At 37.2% G+C, this 12723-nt stretch overlaps 1 protein-coding gene and 1 long non-coding RNA gene across 8 annotated transcripts in view; one reads left to right on the top strand and one right to left on the bottom strand.

The window, feature by feature from the left end:
- The window catches only part of STARD13 (StAR related lipid transfer domain containing 13), a 493326-nt gene that overhangs the window by 81133 nt on the left and 399470 nt on the right, over positions 1-12723 (top strand). The window lies entirely within an intron of this gene.
- Positions 1-12723, bottom strand: part of LOC107132979 (uncharacterized) — a 53596-nt gene that overhangs the window by 31254 nt on the left and 9619 nt on the right. The window contains exon 3 of one of the 5 annotated variants that reach the window (XR_001501490.3): positions 11105-11251. The exons of the other annotated variants lie outside the window; for them this stretch is intronic. This is a non-coding gene — a long non-coding RNA (uncharacterized lncRNA). The remainder of the gene's footprint in view (positions 1-11104; positions 11252-12723) is intronic. 5 annotated transcript variants of the gene reach the window in all.

The raw sequence follows: 12723 nt of genomic DNA on the forward strand, positions 1-12723 counted from the left end.
TGTTACTCTAAGGCATATTTTGTTGTTATGCAGTCATCAGGTAGTGTCCGACTCTTCACGACCCCATGAACTGCAGCACACCAGGCCTCCCTATCACTCACCATCTCCCGCAGTTTGCTCAAGTTCATGACCATTGCATCATTGATGCCATCCAACCATCTCATCCCTCTTTTCCTTTTGTCTTCAATCTTGCCCAGCATCAGGGTCTTTTCCAATGAGTCGCTGTTCACATAAGGTGGCCAAAGCATTGAAGTTTTAGCTTCAGCATCAGTCCCTCCAATGAGCATTCAGGGTTGATTTCCTGTAAGATTGACTGGTTTGATCTCCTTGCTGTCCCAGGGACTCTCAAGAGTCTTCTTCAACACCACAGTTTGAAAGCACCAGTTCTTCGCCATTCTGCCTTCTTTATGGTCCAGCTCTCACAACAGTACGTGACTACTGGAAAGACCATAGCCTTGACTATATGGACCTTTGTTGGCAAAGTGATGTCTTTGCTTTGTAACACACTGTTTAGGTTTGTCATAGTTTTCCTGCCAAGAAGCAGTCATCTTCTAATTTCATGGCTGCAGTCACCATCCCACATGATTTTAGAGCCCAAGCAAAGGAAATCCGTAACTGCCTCCACCTTTTCCCCTTCTATTTGCCATGAAGTGATGGGACCGGATGCCATGATCTTAGTTTTTTGAATGTTGAGTTTTAAGCCAGCTTTTTCACTCTCTTATTGCACCTTCATCAAGAAGCTCTTTAGTTCCTCTTTGCTTCCTCCCATTTGAGTTGTTTCATCTGAATATCTGAGGTTGTTGATATTTCTCCCAGCAATCTTGATTCCAGTTTGTGATTAGATATATAATAAAACTATTGTTCTTGCCCACCAATGTTATATACAATATGCTTTGGGAAACAGATGCCTAACAGCAGGGTTCCAGGACACTGGTGGTTAAGAGAAAGGTAAAAAGCCAGGCCAGAGGGTGTCCTAAATATAGGTATTTTCTGAATCCAGTTTCCTACGTTGAACTAATATAAAGAACAATCTACTTCAGTTATATTTAATATTCTTATAATGTAAAATTCATAGATTATCTTCTTTTACTCCAGATGTCTCAGAATACCTATTTACTTCAAAACATGCCTAATATCTGTTGCCATAATTGTTATCAGAGACATGTAGTGACTTTCAGGAAAACCAAGGGTTTTTGCGTACATGAAGACAGACCGATTTTTCAGCCACTAGTCTTACGGGGACTTTAATAAATGTTCTGTGATTTTTATAGTGGAATAAATACTCTATTTTTTCCTAAAGTGCTCAGGAGAAAACCGACTTTAGCCTGTTGTTTTGGTGAAATAAAATTGTTATTGCTGAGTAGAATTAACTCATGTATATGTTGTTTTGTTTGCTTGCCTCAAGATAAACTGTAGGATGCATAATTATAACGTGACAGATTTACATTTGCCACATATATAAATTAATTTCATTATTTGGTATCTTTATCTTTTATAAAATAGGATTCCTCCCTTCAAAGCTTTTCCAGACTAGATGGGGAGAGAAAATTAATAAAGGTGAACCAAAATTAAGTGCAATCTATTTAACTGTGGAAATGGTTTGTAATTCCATGAAACTGAATTTATTTCATGTTAGTTCAAAAGTTAGCATCAGAATCCTTTCATCCTGTTGGTTTTCTTTTTCATATAAAAATTCTACAAGGTGTTACATATTTTTGTAGCTGTTTGATAAGTGCTACCTAAAATCTTTCTAGGCTCAGATTCCTTCAAAGTTTTTCTTTTTTTTCTTTCTGTTGTGCTACTGCAGGGCATTCTGACCATGAAGCAACAAAAACAGGCAATGGATCAAGAGGCAAAATTTTCCATTTAATTTGGTGTTATCTTAGAAAAAGAGGCTAAAGTTGCTAATTTGAATAGATACTTTGTCTACATGATTTTTATTATGGGGGCAAAAGAGGAAACTCCCTAGAAAAAATATGAAAAATAAAGAAAAATAAAATATATCTCAAAGTATTTTTGAAACTCTTAAAATACATATTATTTATTCAATAGAATAAATTGATCAGTAAGCTCCCCTTAGGACTTGTGCTCTATGCCCAATCACTCAGTCGTGTCTGACTCTTTGGGGCCCCATGGTCTGTGGCCTGCCAGGCTCCTCTGTCCATGGACTTTTCCAGGCAAGAATCCTGGAGTGGGGTGTCATTTTCTTCTCCAGGGCATCTTTCTGACCCAGGGATCAAACCCATGTCTCCTGCATCCTGTGCATTGCCAGGCAGATGCTTTACCACTAGTGCCACCTGGGAAACTCTTCTTTAGGACTTACTGTGTATATAAAGCATGGATCCAATGAAGTACTGACCTCACAGACATTCACTTAAGATTTATAAGTAAATAGGTTACCATGTACAGTATCAGATACTTCACTTGAGCATACATTTCCCAGAGAACTCTATAACCTTTATGTGAATTTAAATGTTAACACTTTTTTTATATATAGATACACATTGTACTTTATACTTTTAACTTTTATGGCTAATGAGCTGTTTCTTACATAAATGCGTTATTTAGGCTTCTCAAGGGTTGACTGGAGCTGTAGTAGTCTATTCTTGTAATTAGAACAGGAACCCCCATAACCATCACTTTTCACTATAGAGACCTAAAGGAATAAAGAACAGAAGCTACAAAGCCATGATTCTTTGTTACAATAATGTAGAAATGGGATATATGTCCTGGGTCATTTAGTACATTAAAGTTTACATTTAGAAAATAGTAGAGAAGGTATTTAGAGAAGTGGTTTATAACCCAGAGTCATTTGAAGAAGTTGCATTATATGAAAGAAAACCTAGCATCCAGAAAGATAAGCTAGGGACAACTTAAAACTGAAGATTAGGAAATTATTCTGCAGGCAAGGGAAGCAAAAATGAGATATTTCACTTTGCTTGTTTATTTGAGCAAATATACAAAAATTTATCTCTGTTTATGATGTTAAATTTAATTAATATTTCCTAGGCTGCTGACTTAAGACCCTCCAGTCATTAATCTAATAGTCCCTCTTGTTATTTTCTTTTTCAACCATCTATGCACTGGGTTTTTTACCTTCCCTGTTCTCATAAGCTCCCATGCTCTTAATTCCCAGAAGAAGAATATTTCTAGGTCTTCTTAAATTTTACCCTTCTCACAACACATAGTCACACTACAAAAGGTGAGCGGATTATTTCTGTGGCTGGCAGGCACTTGTTACAGACCACGTAACGTCTCATTTCTGGACTCCTGCATAGCATCTTTCTCTCATGAAAAGAGGGAAAGTGTATAACGTACCACTCCCTGCATTAGAATCTCTTCAAGTTTCTGTTTGAGAGTTAGTGAACTTGAACACAAAATTACTGCTGACAACAGGGGGCAAGAATGTGGTACAGTATAAACAAGGAGCATAGCCCAGGTCTCTCTGACTGGGGAGCAAGCTCAGTATCTGAGTTGTGTAACTAATAAATAATACAAAATATGCAGAAAGATACAAGCACTATAGGCAGCTACCACACTTAATTTTTAACTACCAATACATTGGAAATTTTGTTCATTCTCAAAAGCAAAATAACCCTAAAATAAGTTGAATTTGTGATAAAGATTTTAGGGGTTGAAAGAATTTGGTTCATTTTGTGAAGAGTTTCTCACCTGGGTAATTGTGATGGGATGTAATGTGAATTTTAATTGCCAAGCCAACCAAAAATGAAGGTAATTCTACTTGTCATTCCTTAATTCATAATACTCATCAGAATGGAATCTGAGCTCTTCAGAGAGAAGCAGATGTCTTCCCTTATGTATCTATTAAATGCCCAGAAACTTTAAAAAGTGCACAGAAGGAGCTATCAGACATCAGACTAGAAATTCTGCCAATCTGTGGGGACTGGAACCTCCACCAAAGGATTCCTCCTTAGAGATACCAAGAGCAAGGTGCAGTGCAATGCCTCCAAATCTCTGGACGCCTGGGGGAACATCATGAATGATGTTAAGAAGCATCATCTAATGGGAGCACATCATTTACTACCACAGGAACAGTAGAAGACAGTATTTATATATCCTCCCTTGAGCCATGTCTCTCTAAACATCTTTCAGTTAAAGCTTCAAAGAAAATTCCAAAACAAATTCTGAACAAAACCCAGCATGATGGTTTTTGTTTTTTCCCAACCATGGCTTTATAACCCTTGCTTTTAATGGAGGACTCAATATGTGTGAGGTAACAGATCTTGAAAGTGCGAGAGGAGGAATAGCTGGGATTATGTTTTCCCACAGCTGCCCCTCTATGAAACTCTTTCATAGGAATCTAAGTCAGGAGCATTCCCTTAAATTAAGTCAACAGCCTACGGTCTAATAAGTAAGAAAGATATGCATCATGAAGAGATTTCAGTAAACATTTTGGAAACAAATTAGATAAGGGCAAAAATGAAGAAAAAGTAATCCATTTAGTGATGAGTTGTTACATAATTACATAGGTATGCTTCTTATAAATGTTTGAAGTATGGCTCCTCTACATTCCCTTTTAATACATTGTAATACTCTAGTTCAGAAAAGTGGGGGAGAGGTCATTAGCATGCTTTTATATGGAGATAAAATTGGTAACATTAACTATAAGTTTAAATCATCTATTGATACCTTGATACAATCCAAAATTTTGCTTATTTTGTGCCAAGATGAATGGTATTACCATCTAATTGATAGAAAAATCATATCCTCAAATAATGTAACATGTGCTTGAGAATGGGTAGCTGGATTTTAGAAACTGTCACTTCCTATCCCATACTCTTTCACTAATCTCTTTACTGATGCACCTAGAGGGAGGCCTAGCTTAAAGAGCCAATAAAACAGAATATTCTTTACTTTAAACTTGTGGTTAGAAAAAACCAGCCACATGCTTTTTTTTCTTTGGATAGCAAAATTTTAACATAAGAAGAGTAACTCTATTTATTTTATCTGTATTCTAATCTCTTAAATCAAAAGGAAAATTAATATCTCTGCCTCAAAGTTTAGTTGATAATTTATTCTGTTCCCATTTTATCATAACCAAATACAGGACAAAAAATAGTTGGTATATGCATACTGTATATTATAGTTTGAAAGTCAAATAATATAAATCCATTAAATTTTAAATTTGTGATGAAATACTTGCTGTAATTATCATTTCCTGACTGATGCAGGCTTTTTTTTAAATCTTCCTCTTCTAATTGAGATGTTACCTTTATATGCTGAAATAGCCTTCTATTGACTTTCTCATTTAATGCCACTTTCCTCTAACTTCATGACTTAATCATCATGTAAAGGTATTAAATCCTCAAAATGTCTTCCTATTTTTAAATATAAGCTCTTCTTTATTCATAAATAATTTACCTAATCAGCCCAGACAGGGGATTCAGGGAAGGCTTCCTGGAAATGGTGTTTTTCTTATGAATTTGCATAAGCTCATGTCATGACATTTATATATATATTTACGGTCACTGGAAGGACTGATGCTGAAGCCGAAACGCCAATACTTTGACCACTTCATGTGAAGAACTGACTCACTGGAAAAGACCCTGATGCTGGGAAAGACTGAAGGCAGGAGGAGAAGGGGACAACAGAGGATGAGATGGTTGGATGGCATCACCGACTCGATGGACATGAATTTGAGTAAACTCCTGGAGTTGGTGATGGACAGGAAGGCCTGGTGTGCTGCACTCCATGGGGTTGCCAAGAGTTGGACACAACTGAGAGACTGAACTGAACTGAACAGTCATATTTAGGGCTTCCCAGGTGGTACTAGTACTAAAGGATCCACCTGCCAATGCAGGAGATGCAAGAGACGTGGGTTCGATCCCAGGGTCTGAAAGATCCTCTGAAGGAGGAAATGGCAATCCATTCCAGTATTCTTGCCTGGACAATCCCATGGACAGAGGCACCTGGTGAGACACAGTCCATGGGGTCGCAAAGAATTGAACAAGACTGATGCAACTTAGCACACATGGTCATATTTAATATTGTCAAACTGTTCTTCAAAGTATTTGACCATTTTACACTTTTACCAGTGAGATATGAATGGGAAGCAGCATATTGCTCTTCTTGCTTTTTGATAAAGAATAACATTGATATAACATCATATACAAGATTATTCACTATATTTAAGTCAATCATTTAATACACCATGTATATAACTTAATATTCTCCCCACCTTCAATATGTAAAATTTCTAGATCTAATGCTAAATAAGCTTCTTTTTAAAATAATGTAAAACAGATTTGCATGCACAACAATGAAGATTAGGATCTGAGATGAAAAGGCAAGCATGCTTCTGTCAAACAGAGAAGATCAAGATTTGTAAGTAACTGACTTTGGGACCTGCTGGGTGGGAAGACCTGCTGTGTTACCTTCAGATACTGTCTCTTTACCTGACACATTGGATGCTTCAGCAGCCTTTTTGGGTTGTCCACCCTGGGCTGCTTTTTCTAAGTCCTTTAGATAGTTAAGCTAGTATTACTGATAGCTTATGTTCCTGATCTGTTCACCCAGGAGCTTTTTCATGAAGCATGAGTTTTTGTTTTTTTCTTTTATTCTTAGAAGCCGAGGTTCTTAGGTCTTTCAGGAGCTTTCTGATATATTCAACAACTCAAGAAACTAACTCTTACTCAATTATTAGTGCCTGGTGCTGTTTACACTCAGTTAAACCAGAATGGCTAGTTTACCAAAAGGGAAGTTCCCATATTCATTTTCTCTTACCCAGTTACAATTGTGATTTCTATTAACACAGTAATGGTTATTGGTAGTTAAAAAATGATAAGGTAGATATATAGGAAAACTCAATTCCTTAGCTTAATAAGTCATTAGAATCGTTCTGTCCAAAAGTAAAGCTCAAATATATTTCTTCTTCAGTTTATTCTGAATTTTATACAGACATATATGAAAGTATACTTTGGCCACCTCATGCGAAGAGTTGACTCATTGGAAAAGACTCTGATGCTGGGAGGGATTGGGGGCAGGAGAAGGGGACGCCAGAGGATGAAATGGCTGGATGGCATCACTGACTCGATGGACGTGAGTCTCAGTGAACTCTGGGAGTTGGTGATTGACAGGGAGACCTGGTGTGCTGCGATTCATGGGGTCGCAAAGAGTCGGACACGACTGAGTGACTGATCTGATCTGATCTGATATGAAAGCAACCATACAGTAATTAGGGAACAACTGATCATCACTAGCTGGATAAACACACACACACATATACATACATATGTATATGTGTGTGTGTGTATATATATATATATTAATGAATATTTTTGAAATATGTTAACAAATCTCCCTTGGATAAATATATAGCTACATGAAAATTCTATAAATTATGTCCAGGCCTTACAAATATACTAAACAGAAGGGGATGACAGAGTATGAGATGGTTGGATGGCAACACCGACTCGATGGACATGAGTTTGAGCAAGCTTCGGGAATTGGTGATGGACAGGGAATCCTGGCATGCTGCAGTCCATGGGGTCACAAAGAGTTGGACACAATTGAGCGACCGAACTGATAGATTTAGTGTATTCACTCTTTAATCTCCCCATTCATATGCTGGGACTTTCTGATATATTCAACAACCCAAGAAACTAATTCTTACTCAATCATTTAGTGCCTGCTGCTGGATAGCAGCCCTGTTCAGACAGGGGACACCACACCAAAACTAGACTGGATAACAAGTAAAATTAGTTGATAGCTGACCTCTAGTATATAGTATTTCTATTAAATGCTTGCTATCCCTAGGAAATATTTAAGAAAAGCTTCAAAGCTCTTTTTTTTTCTTGAGTTTTATTACAAATAATTGTCCCAGAAGTGCACTAATCACCTTACAGAACTTTACAAAAGTCATTTGGCCCCAGTGAGCTACATGGTAGTTTACCTATCACTGCTACCAAATCAGGCCCTCACTCAACACTGGCATTTCTAAAGTTCATCCAAGGTTTTTCATACCTATTTACTACCCTCTCTGCAAGCCCAAAATTCCTCTCTGTCTTTATGATGATTTACTATAAGTATGAAAGCAAGATGGCAGGAGTCCCCATAAAAACACACATCATGATAAAAGATTCCATACTGCAAAGAGACTGGGAACAACTATTCAGGAATAACACCTCTAAGTTAATAATGTCTGTTCAACAAAGTTGGTTTAGTTTCCCAAGCATTTTCTCCCTAACACCTTAAGCTTTAAAGTATCTCAAATATTCATTTAAGTGATGGTAAAATCAGAAAATTCCTAAATAACAATATCTTTAAAAATAATCTCATTTCCTAAAGAAATGCAAGCTCATAAACACATTTTAATATCTTATTAACAGTTAGTGATGCATGGCCCTATACACAGACTTCTAAGCGAAGCATCAGCAATTTTAAGAGAAAAGGGACTCCCAGCATGAAATGTGCACAGAGCATTTGACACAGCTATTCTGACACTGGGGATGTTTTGACCCTGTGTTAGTAAGTATAAATATTTCAGTCAGAAGTATGCTGATTTTGATGAAAAAATATGTCAGAGCAAATTTTATTAAGCTAGTTTAGCCAACAGATCAATTCTCTACACAATGCAATTGAGCCATTTTCACTTTTGTCTTTTTTCATTTCAATTTTTCTGGAATGATCTATTGCTATCACTTTTCTATATAAATTAAATGAAGATCTGATTCCTGGATTTGTCCATATTAAGTTTTATCAATTATAGCTTGGTCATTTTCCCCTTTGACCACTATTTCTATGAAATCCCATATTGTTTAAGTATTACCAAGCTTTAATTCTCCTGTTGATTTATAGTCTCTAGCTGATTCCACCTCATGAAGTTTTACCTACTGTCACTTAAGTTATATTTTGCCACAGTTCAGTTCAGCCGCTCAGTCATGTCTGACTCTTTGTGACCCCATGGACTGCAGCACACCAGGCTTTCCTGTCCATCACCAACTCCCAGAGCTTGCTTAAACTCATGTCCATTGAGTTGGTGATGCCATCCAACCATCTCATCCTCTGTTGTTCCCTTCTCCTCCCGCCTTCAATCTTTCCCAGCATCAGGGTCTTCCCATGAGGTGGCCAAAGTATTGGAGTTTCAGCTTTAGCATCAGTCCTTCCAATGAATATTCAGGACTAATTTTCTTTAGGAGTGTCTGGTTGGATCTCCTTGCAGTCCAAGGGACTCTCAAGAGTCTTCTCCAACACCACAGTTCAAAAGCGTCAGTTCTTCGGAGCTCAGCTTTCTTTATAGTCCAATTCTCACATTCATTCATGACTACTGGAAAAACCATAGCTTTGACTAGATGGACCTTTGTTGGCACAAACTAACATCTCTTCTTTTTAATATGCTGTCTAGGTTGGTCGTAACTTATCTTCCAAGGAGCAAACATCTTTTAATTTCATGGCTGCAGTCACCATCTGCAGTGATTTTGGAGCCCAAAAAAATAAAGCCTCTCATTGCTTCCATTGTTTCCCCATCTATTTGCCATGAAGTGATGGAACCAGATGCCATGATCTTAGTTTTCTGAATACTGAGTTTTAAGCCAACTTTTTCACTCTCCTCTTTTACTTTCATCAAGAGGCTCTTTAGTTTCTTCACTTTCTGCCATGAGGGTGGTGTCATCTGCATATCTGAGGTTATTGATATTTCTCCTGGCAACCTTGATTCCAGCTTGTGCTTCATCCAGCCCAGCATTTCTCATGATGTACTCCACATAGAAGTTAATAAGCAGGTGACAATATACAGCCCTGACGTACGCCTTTCCCAATTTGGAACCAGTCTGTTGTTTCATGTCCACTTCTAACTGTTCCTCCTTGACCTGCACACAGATTTCTCAGGAGGCAGGTCAGGTGGTCTGGTATTCCCATCTCTTGAGGATTTTCTACAGTTTGTTGTGATCCACACAGTCAAAGGCTTTGGCATAGTCAATAAAGCAGAAGTAGATGTTTTTTTGGAACTCTCTTGCTTTTTTGATGATCCAGCGGATGTTGGAAATTTGATCTCTGATTCTTCTGCCTTTTCTAAATCCAGTTTGAACATCTGGAAGTTCATAGTTCACATACTATTGAAGCCTGGTTTGGAGAATTTTGAGCATTACTTTACTAGTGTGTGAGATAACTGCAATTGTGGAACAGTTTGCGCATTCTTTGGCATTGCCTTTCTTTGGGACTGGAATGAAAACTGACCTTTTCCAGTCCTGTGGCTACTGCTGAGTTTTCCAAATTTGCTGGCATATTGTGTGCAGCACTTTCACAGCATCATCCTTTAGGATTCCAAATAGCTCAACTGGAATTCCATTACCTCCACTAGCTTTATTCATAGTGATGCTTCCTAAGGCCCACTTGACTTTGCATTCCAGGATGTCTGGCTCTACGTGAGTTATCACACCATTGTGGTAATCTGAGTCACAAACATCTTTTTTGTATAGTATTTTGCCACAGTTTATTATTTACACTGCACGTGATTTTCCCTGGGTCACTAATCGTGGTTTTCACAAAGATGTCCTCAGTTTTCACTGTGCTCTCCAGTTACATTTTAGCCATTTTCAATCTTATTTTGTGTTTATTATTCTTACCAGAATATTTGTTAGAGGAGTTTTATTTAAAAGTCTTCATATTTATTTCTTGGAGCAAAAAATATTACTGGCTGTTGTAGGTAGCAGGCAGGGTGTAAGCATTCTGCTTCAGCAATAAATCTTTAAATGATGACCAAGTGAAGCTTAAATAGTTTGTGAAAAGCTGATCAGTGCAGTAAAGCACAAGAAATGCACTGTGGAAATACTGGAAGGGCACTCAATGGCTTACTTCAGATGTAGAAGAATAAGAAATTACTGAACCATCAAATTAGACAACTGAGAAGAAGCTGAAAACTTAAAACAAAATACAAAATTATTTAGTGTACACGCTAGAACCTATATAATATGGTAAGTGACTGCAGGCCTTCTATAAGGTACAGGAGATGAGAAACAGACTGTGGATGGATGGAATTTCAGATACTGCAAGGATTGCCTAGTAACAGGTAGTACCTGAGGGCAGTGCCCCTTTTAGTGCCTAATTGTATTAATGATGTCCAGTTGGGAAACTAGGTGTCACTGACCTGGCAAATTTCTCACTTCTCCCGGGTTACTTTGACTAATAATTCTCATGAGACATGGGGGTTCTGGCACTCTTCACCATGCCGTTGATAATATGAGCTTCCACAGCTCTCCTTTGCAGGTTCCACAGAAATGAAAGTGAGAGCAGCCTTAAAACAAAGGATAGAATGTTGATCAGAAAATGAAGTGCTATGATTATACTGAAAGGGGAAAATCTTTTCTTATATAGGTCTTCAGAAATAACAGAAACTGTGCTAGTGGCTTAACCTGTACTACAATCTCTTTTACTTAGTCCCTATCTAGGCAGTTAATGAGGAGTTGTAAGAATTGTGGTACATTCTATAATAGATATAGGGACAAGTGCTTTAAGAGCACAAAGGAGAAAGTAATTTATTGCACATGGCAAAGCCTTCCCAAGAAATGGCATTGATTTGGGTCTTGAAGGATGAATAACTAAGAAGGTTATTATTAGAGAAGGAAAGAGAAGGGAACAGCTAGGGTGTCTTGAATTAAATCCCTGGCTGTGAGTTGCCAATAATGATGTCTATCAATTATATAATTCTTTGATTTGCTTTTGAGGCAGATCTTGGGTTGAGTGAGAATCTGCAGGTGCCTATAGGCAACTGACGGTCTCATGTGCTCTCCATCCCCAGGTTAGGAGGTTCAGGTCATTGATCACAGTGGTATGCAAAGATTCCAGAATCCATGGGTAATTTGCTTTCTTTAAATTTTACTGGTGTAGCCCTCTATTTAACATCACCAAATAGATTACCTACTTCATCAAAATACACCTTTTAAAAATCTTTTAACTTGACCAAAAGCAACAAAGCTGTTAAAAAAAAAGTGGGGGGAAAAAATCTTAGCAGTATTTTACCCTGTTCATTTTTAACAGCTTCTGCAACACTTATGCTCAGTGTGATTCTTGGTTACAAGGATTTCCTTGGTTGTTTTTGTCTTCTCAACTTCCAACTATTATGCTAGGAAATCCTCTAAAATGTATACAATTTTACTTATAATTATTGATATTTTTAATCATATAGTATATTTGCAAAACATGATTTCATTTTTTTAATGAGTCAACTGAGCTAAATTTATCCTTTTACCCATAAAAGTAACATTGTTTTGCTATATACATAGTTCATTTATTTTAACAAATATATAGTGATAGCTTTTTAGGACTCCAGAATGAATAAGACAGGATGCCTGAACTCTGGAGAATTAGAGGTACACATTTTATTAATTAGGTGTACTTTTCCTAATTATTGAGCATGAGAAGTTAAAAGTATATACCATATAATTTCAGAAGAAAAAAGAGATTTATTGTTTTTTTGTGGAGAATCCAGAAAGATATCATGGAGGAAGTGCCATATGGCCTGTGCTTAAGTGTTGACAATGAACACATGGGAATGGAAAAAGGTTGTTCTAGGGAAAGAGAATAATAAATAAGGCCATATATGCTAAAAGGTATATGTAGCCACACTGAAGAATAAACAAAGGTGTGAGTCACCTGGGGGCATGGTTATTAAGAAAATCACTGATGACAGAACTTTCTCAGTTAAAAAAAAAAACAATCCCATAGGAAACAGCTGAAATAAATATGAAGATTTGACTTTCTAAATTT

The sequence above is a fragment of the Bos taurus genome, chromosome 12 (assembly GCF_002263795.3).
Source record: "Bos taurus isolate L1 Dominette 01449 registration number 42190680 breed Hereford chromosome 12, ARS-UCD2.0, whole genome shotgun sequence".
In the NCBI taxonomy this organism is placed as follows: domain Eukaryota; kingdom Metazoa; phylum Chordata; class Mammalia; order Artiodactyla; family Bovidae; genus Bos; species Bos taurus.